We start from the raw sequence: 8410 nt of genomic DNA, 5'->3' as shown, positions 1-8410 counted from the left end.
AAGTGTTACCGCCCCAAAAAGAAATGATAGTCTCTACCTACAGGGGTACACTACTGGTTAGAAAAGAAAAAGTAAGTTTCTACTGATATATGTTCCCATTGCTTATATTACTCTCTGACCATTTGGAACCATATAATACTAATAATTCTTTGGGCTTTTATTTAATAACACGTTTTTTTTTTCTTCTTGGAGTAAGGTGACCCAATGAAAGTTGTGGGAAAATCTACCAAATCTCAGATCACCAAACCCTACTGTATCTTCAGCAGGGACTTCAGATATCAGCAACTCCCTACTGAAATCAGAGTTTAATGGTCACTGTGTTTAGTTTGTCCTGTAGTATTAGAAGTCCCCAGCCTAGCTAGCATCATTAGAGATTTGAGAAAATACTTTAAAGAAAACTTAACTTTTAATTTTTTACAGTGATATCAGTTGCAGAATATGAATCACACTGTGTAGTCACCTAGCAACTATTTATTTGATATGAAATTTTAGCCTAAAACAGACATTTTTCCCACAACTAAATTCTATTTCAAGTCCATCACATCTATTTTCACATGGATGTCCTGATAGAAACCATAATAACTTAAACTAGAACAGGCAAGTGGCAGATCTGCTCCAGTGAAAGCTACAGTGGGACTAAAGCATAGATGCTGAGTGCTACTCACTGACTCTGGACATATTCAGGATGTTATTTCATGAACCATGTTCAGAATGAGAGGAAAACCAATGGGAAACGTTGCTGGATTAAACATCACAATAAGAGGAAAACTTGATGTGTCTTTTTGTCCTTTCCTTTTCTGGGCTTCTCTGTGATACAGCACTCTTCACATTTTATCGTAATGGTCTCTTTGTGTTTCTTTCTACCCAGACGAACTGTAGACTTTTTAAATGAGTAGAGCCTATCTTACATCAGGAGGTAGGCACAGTGCAAACATCATTGTAAATTTCAAAAAAAAAATGCATAAATGGATTAATAAGGTTCTAAAATGGTGTGGTATCTAGAGAAATAAGGAACAAGTTGTAAATAATGTCATAGGATCTTGAGGTCCATGATTTTATACAACCTGGCAGAATTATAGAACAAGAAGTATAGAGGCTTGGTATTCATTACTAGCCCTGATCTTATAATTTGTTGAAAAAATATTTTGCAAATGCTGAAAGACAGAATGAACAATTCCCCATGAACCCTGACATTCATAATTCATAAGTTATTTGAAGTTTTGCTCGGTCACAAATTTGAATCTCATGTATTCTGCATGAGCTGGTGAGTCAGTCAGCTGGTAATGGAGCCTAGCCTTGAACATCCCAGGCAATGTTTTGTTACAGCTGTGAGCCCTGAGAGTTTGGCCCTCTCAACTCTGAGGCTGTAAAGTTCGATATGTCCTGAGACCTGAAAAAAGGGAGAAAGCACCAATTCAGTCAACTGTTCACCATCTACTTCTCAGGGCAATTTTGATTTTTTTTCTGCTCATCATCACTTACACAGTAACCCTCACAAGAGATTAAAATTTTCCTTTCAGTGTGAACATCGCATTGCATGAAAACTTTCATATAAGTTAAAAAGGTAAGATGAGGGGCACCTGGGTAGCTCAGTTGATTAAGTGTCCAACTCTTGGTTTCAGCTCAGGTCATGATCTTCCAGTTGTGAGATTCAGCCTCATGTCAGGCTTTGAGCTCAGCACCGAGTCTGCTACAAATTCTCTCTCCCTTTCCCTCCTACTCACTCTCTCTTTCTCTCTCTCTCAAATAAATGAATAAATAAAATCTTTTTTAAAAATGTGAGATGATAAGAAGAGAAACCATATTGGCTTTTAGGTGAGAACCAGGGGCCTGTGAAAACATTGTGATATACATAAATTTGAACTTTCAAGACAATTTTGAGGTTTTTATCATTCATGAATCTCACAAGTTTCCTATGCATGAAAGAATAAAGGGATAAAGGGAAAGATCTGGGAAATGGAAGAAATGCATTTATTGAACATTCACATTAAGGTCTCCTGTGAAGCACTTGTCTTGCAAAAGAAGTGGTAATTCAGTGAAGCTCAGAAAATCTGATTCTTGACACGCCTCAGTGGCTCAATCTGTTAAACGTCTACCTTCAGCTCAGGTCAAGATCCCAGGGTCCTGGGATTGAGTCCCGTGTTGGGCTCCTTGCTGAGCAGGGAGCCTGCTTCTCCCTCTGCCTGCCACTCCCCCTGGTTGTGCTCTCTCTCTCTCTGTGACAAATAAATAAATTTTTTAAAAAAGATTTTAAAAAGAAAGAAAATCTGATTCTTTTCGAAAGTTACAATAATATATTAAACAAAGGTTTATTTTTGCTGAGATGAAATCAGTCAAAGAAAATATTGAATAGACTGACATCATGACTTCTAAAAATAGAAAAGTGATAAAAGGTAGAAATTAAATCAATTTACTAGAGAAAGAAGACACAAATTCAGAGATAAAACCAAAGCAATGAAAGTGTAAATGGGAAACAGTGCCATACTCATTAAAATTATCTATTAGAATTGTCTAGTACAAATTATATCAGAAATTATCATTGGAATTGGAGGCACATACAGATCCAATCAAGTAATAGAATTATATGCATTTTCTTCATGAATATGAACATTATCCTTGTACTGATCATCAATAATATTTATAGCTCTCTTTCTGTACACTTGTCATAATTGTGCTTTATTATTTGGATGTTTATCTGTATAATGACAATTTTCCCATAGGACAGAAATCTCCAAGAGGTAAAGACCATGCCTGACTTGCTCACCACTGAATCCCCAGTGCTTAAAACAGTGTGACACAGAGTAGGTACTTAAATAGTTTGTTGAACTTGTAAGTGAACAATGATCTGCATTGGTTCCTCAAGGATTCAACTGTGAACAGTGCTATCTTTGACAATCATTAAACATTTTAAATTTGAAAAGCAGACGGAGTTGTGACTCCTACATCCACAAAAACAAGTTTGCTTTGAGCTGAGTATATCCAGGAAACAGGAAGCGAGAGATGAGGACCTGGCAGGGGTATTCCCACTGGGATGCTCAGATGCTAGCTTGCTCTCTGCTACCTGGACATATTTAAATCTAAACCTAAATGAATAATTAAATTTAACTGCACAAAGGACTTCTTTCTCTTTCAGTCTAGGACCTTTATCTTGGTGGTTCTCAGAGTGTGGTCACTCAAACAACAGCATCAACATCATCTGTCTATTTGGTAGAGATGTAAATTTTTTGGCTCCATACCAGATCTACTCCGTCAGAAACTGGGAATGGGGCCCAGCAATCTGTGTTTAGCAAGCCTGCAGGTGATTCTAAGGCAAGGTAAAGTGTGAGAAACTCCAAATACTAAGTGAAGTGAAGATTACTGTAAATAAACTATTTAATGAATTGTCATCCCACATCCTTTGTTGTTAGGAAGTCCCAGTAAGCAATAGTGTAACCACAGTTATGGTGGTTCTCAGTATTTGGACTCCAAGCCTTTCAAGGTCCACATGAGTAACAGTTGCAGTTGTGCTGCTTTGATTTTGGAAGAAGTAAGACAAAACTGTGAATTATTATAGACTGCACTTACACATAACACTACATCTAATAATAGATGCTATTTTAAAATACTTTTTAAGAATAAGGAAATGCATTATAGAAAAAAGAAAATATGACTTTATCTGTTCTACCTATAACTCCCTGTGAGACTTTTTTCTCCAGGTTCTTCCTTTTTATTAACAATGTACAATATACTGTACATATTTGAAGTACACAGTTTGATTCATTTTCACGTTTGTGCACACCACAAACCATCAACACAATCAAGATTATGAGTATATCAATAATCCTCAGGGGTCCTTGCAATCATTCCCACTCAACTTTCTCTGTCCCTCATCTATCTCCAGACAACCACTGGTGTATTTTCTGTCACTATGGATTAGTTTTTATGTTCTAGAATTTTATACAGCTGGAATCATACAGTATATATGCTTTCTTGTCTTGATTCTACTGTTAGCATAGTGATGTTGAGATTCATCCATTCTGTAGCATTTATCAATAGTTCATTCCTTTTTATTGCTCACAAGTATCCATTTTATGGACATATCACAGTTTGCTAATCCATTCACCTGTTAGACATTTTGGTCATTTCTAGTTTGGGATATTATAAATAAAGCTGTTATGTGAATTTGTGTACAATTCTTTGCAGGGACATAGGCTTTCATTTTCCTTGGGAAATGCTAAGGAGTGGAATGACTGGATTATATTATAGGTGTATGTTAAACACATCGAGAAACTGTTAAATTCTCAAAGTAGTTGATTTATTTTACATTCCCACAAGCAGTTTATGAGATTTCCAGTTTCTCTATTTCATTGTCAACATTTGGTATGCTCAATCTTTTCAATTTTAGCCATTCTAAAATATTTCCTTCTTAATATTTCCTAACTTGCTTAATTTCATTCAGTAATTTCATCAGGATTTTTCATCTCACACATCAAAGTTTTTATATTTAGAAGTTCTAATTGGGTGGTTATATATTTTTCATGTCTCTCCTTAACCCTTTGAGCATATGTAATATAGTTGTAATAGCAGCATCAATGTCCTTGTTTGTGATTTTAACATTTTATCAGTTCTAGACCAGTTTTAACTTGTTTTTTCTCCTCAATATGGCTCATATTTTCTTATTACTTTGCAAGCCTATAATGTTTTTGGTTTTGTTTTTAGCCAGTTGTGAATTTTACTCAATTGAGTTTTGGACAGTTCTGCTTTTATATAAATATTCCTGAGGTTTGTTCTAGGATGCATCTAAGTTACTTGTAAACAGTTTGTTCTTTTGGGGTCTTGATTTTATATTTGTTAGAATCAGAGCATTTTTACTCAAGACGAAAAATTCCCACTATTCAGGCAAGTTTCTTGTTTTCTCTAGCCAGTGACCTTTGAGTCATGAGGTTTTCCAATTCCACTGGTGGTAACAGCATTACTCCAAATCCTGAGTGAGTGCTAGGCACTCTTATTTCTAATACTGTCAGGTGGTTCTTTCCTCAGCCCGAGGCAGTCTCCTTGTATGCATGTGTTAGTACCCAGCTGTATACTCAAGGGGTGTCTTTGCCAGGTTTCTGGGGCTCTCTCTCTCTGTTGCTCTCTTCTTCCTGATACTCTTTACTGCTCTAGCTATCTCAGTCTACACCCACTTACAGTTCCATCTTCTCCATCTACTGGGCTCCTACCGAATCTCTCTTTCTTGGCCTAGAAACTCTTAAGGAAGTAAGGGGCAACATTCATTAGGCTCACCTTTTTATTTCCTACTTTTCAGGTCTCACTCTCCTTCATCATCTGACATCTAGTGTCTTGAAAACTGTTGTTTTAAATACTTTGCCTTTGGGGGGAATTGTTTCAAATAGGAAGGTAAATCCAGTCTTTATTACTCCATTGTAACTGAAAACGGAAGTATCTCCTCATATTTTTAAAGTCACATTTGGAACAAATGATCTTTAAAGATCAACCCAGCTGTAAAAATTAGCAATTCTTTCATAGGTCAGAATATTCATATCTGTGTTGGATCATCAGACCCAGTTATGTACTGCCCAGTAGGCTCCTCTGACTGGACTCTCTAGACCTCAACTTCCTGACTTTGTTCTTGGCCTGAGCAGCCCTGGCTTTGACTCACACAATTCTGAGGATGATAAAGACCAACTACTTCTATGATCACTATAGATCTAGAAACCCCCAACTGGTAGAGACCACTGTCTCTAAACCACAGGCTGGGTCAAAGCTGCAAAGGCTGTGGCTTCTCTGTCGGCTGTGTGGAAGAGCTAGGTCATACAACCCAGGAGTATGGGGATGTCATAGTCCCTGGAGTGGATTTGACCAGTGAGAAACAGTAGAACTGTCAGATGAATTACTCTTCTACCTGAACCCCATGCCCACTCCCAGATGGAGTGATTTCATGAAGCCTGTCCAGAGATATCCCATGCGATTAAATAACTGAATATATTTTCTTGTGAAATCACAGACCGCTGGATTCATTTCCGGTCCTCTTTCCTGATTCATTTTCCTTTTTCCTTCACTCTCACTGCCCTTGCACATACTATTTCACCCCTACCAAAGAGCATTAGTGTGTCCATTTTGGTTCAGACTGTTTTCTAGAGTACTCAGGCTAAGAGAGTGGGGAAATAAGAGAATATAAGAAAGACAATAATTGTTCCATTATGTAATATCTACTTGTTCCACTTTTATACAAAAAATGTAAAATTTTCTCTGGATATCTTAAATGAAAAAACAAAAATACTTTAATTTAACATGTGAAAAATTTAACCCAAATTTACGGAGCTGGGAGAAATATTATCTGAAACTGTTGATCTTGCTGAAGGAAAAATAACAAAACATGAACCCTCAGTTCTAGAACAGCTGCCAAATCAGGGCAGGCTGAGAATTCCATATGCAGGTGCAATGTCACTGTGAATGCTGGAATTTCAGAGCTCTTATCTAGAACATGATTTGGAAGGTCTGTGGAAGAATGATGATCTAAACACTTGAAGCAACCTGTAGTTTGCCTGCATCTGTAAATACCAGGATGACTTTAAACAGAAGGAGCTAAAAATGTTTTGCCTCGGCGCTCTGTCCTGTGTCACAGCTTTGTGATTTGTTTAAACAGATTTCCTCAGCATAGTGGAGTGATATTAAGCATGTAACTCCTAACCCAAAGTTACAGACTGCATTAATTGAAGAAAAGATCATTTGGTGATTATGAGTTGGAAAGTGAATAAGTAAGTTTTAACAGTTTATGTAGACAGCACATTTTTCATCAGAAACCCATTATAATGTGAGATTTATTCATGAAATACTAGATTAGTACAGTGGGAGTCCTAACCAAAGTATGATTTTTAACCTTCCTTTTATAAATTATTCTTGTTTAATCATAGAAACCAATAAAGTGAAATAAGGGGAGCTAAAATTCTTTCCATTTTTAGTGCAATTTATGTAAAACAATCCTAAAACCTAGTGTTGTAGGTGGAATTCTATTTCCCAATAAGATATGTTGAAGTCCTACCTCAGTACCTATGCCTGTGACCTTATTTGGAAATACGGTGTTTGTAGATTAACCAAGTTAAAATAAACTAATGCTGGATTTGGGTGGACCCTAGATCCAGTGACTGGTGTCCCTATAAGATGAGGGGGATTTAGATACTGAAACATAGAGACAACATGTGATGACAAAGGCACAGACAGGTGCATCTACAAGCCAAGAATCACCAGTAAGCCCTAGCAGCTAGGAAGAGGCAAAGAAAAACTCTCCCCTAGACCATTCAGAGAGAAGACAGACCTGCTGACACCTGGATTTCAGACTTCAAGTCTCCAGAACCGTGAAAGAATAAATTTCCACTGTCTTAAAGCACCTAGTTTGTGGCAATTTGTTACAGTAGCCCTAGAAAACTAATATACTTAGTTATAAATTTTAGAAGACTTTTTTTATTTTTATGTGATAGGTTTTATAAAAATTCAGTGACATTAATGAAGATTTGTTTTCTGATATTATTACAAATTACACTAAGTTAAAGAAACTTTAAGGCTTACATTTGAACTTTATGTAGAACATGTTGTTGAAAAAAAAATAGTTCCTTTCCCTTAAGGAATTTCCTATAATTCCTATTCAGTCCAATTTAACAGGTTGCTTGTAATTACCTATATATGAGTAGTGCTCTAGAAGGTACCTTGACTTCAGACTTCTGGCCTCCTAAATTGTAGGAGAATAAATTTTTGTCATTTTTAAGTCACCCAGTTTGTTGTTATGGGAGCCCCAGGAAACAAATACAATGCTGACAACTTCAGGATCTTATGTAGATGGTAAGGGGATTTGAGCTCCACCTTTATGATCTCATTTAACATTAATTACCTCTGGGACACCTGGGTGTGAAGTTGTTTGAGCATCCAACTGACTCCTGGTTTCAGCTCAGGTTGTGATCTCAGGGTGGTCATCTTAGGGCCATGTGATCAGCCCATCAGGCTTTTTGTGGAGTCTGCATAAGACTCTCTCTCCCTCTCCCAATGCCCCTCCCCCCAATAAATAAATAAATCTTAAAGATTAACTACCTTCAGAAAGGCCCTATCTTCAAATGCAGTCATTGGGCGTTGGGATTTCAACATATAAATTTCGGGGGGCTCACAATTCAGTTTATAACATCGTGATCGTTTTTATTTCTTTAAATATTTTTAAAAATTTTTGTCTTCCCATAATATGACCTCTTATTCCTGTAACCTTTTCCTTTTTAGAACCAAATTCCCCTAAAACACTTTGTTCATATGATTCATACAGGGGTAACCACAACCCCAGGATGGCACATGCCATATTCCCAATTATTCAGAGAACTTTGTCTTCCTATTCAGAAATGAGCATGGAACTCAAATAAAAACTTCATTGGGCCTCTGCAAAAAGATA

The sequence above is a fragment of the Ursus maritimus genome, unplaced genomic scaffold (genome assembly GCF_017311325.1).
Source record: "Ursus maritimus isolate PB19 unplaced genomic scaffold, ASM1731132v1 scaffold_20, whole genome shotgun sequence".
Taxonomy (NCBI): Eukaryota; Metazoa; Chordata; class Mammalia; order Carnivora; family Ursidae; genus Ursus; species Ursus maritimus.
This window is presented reverse-complemented; position numbering follows the sequence as displayed.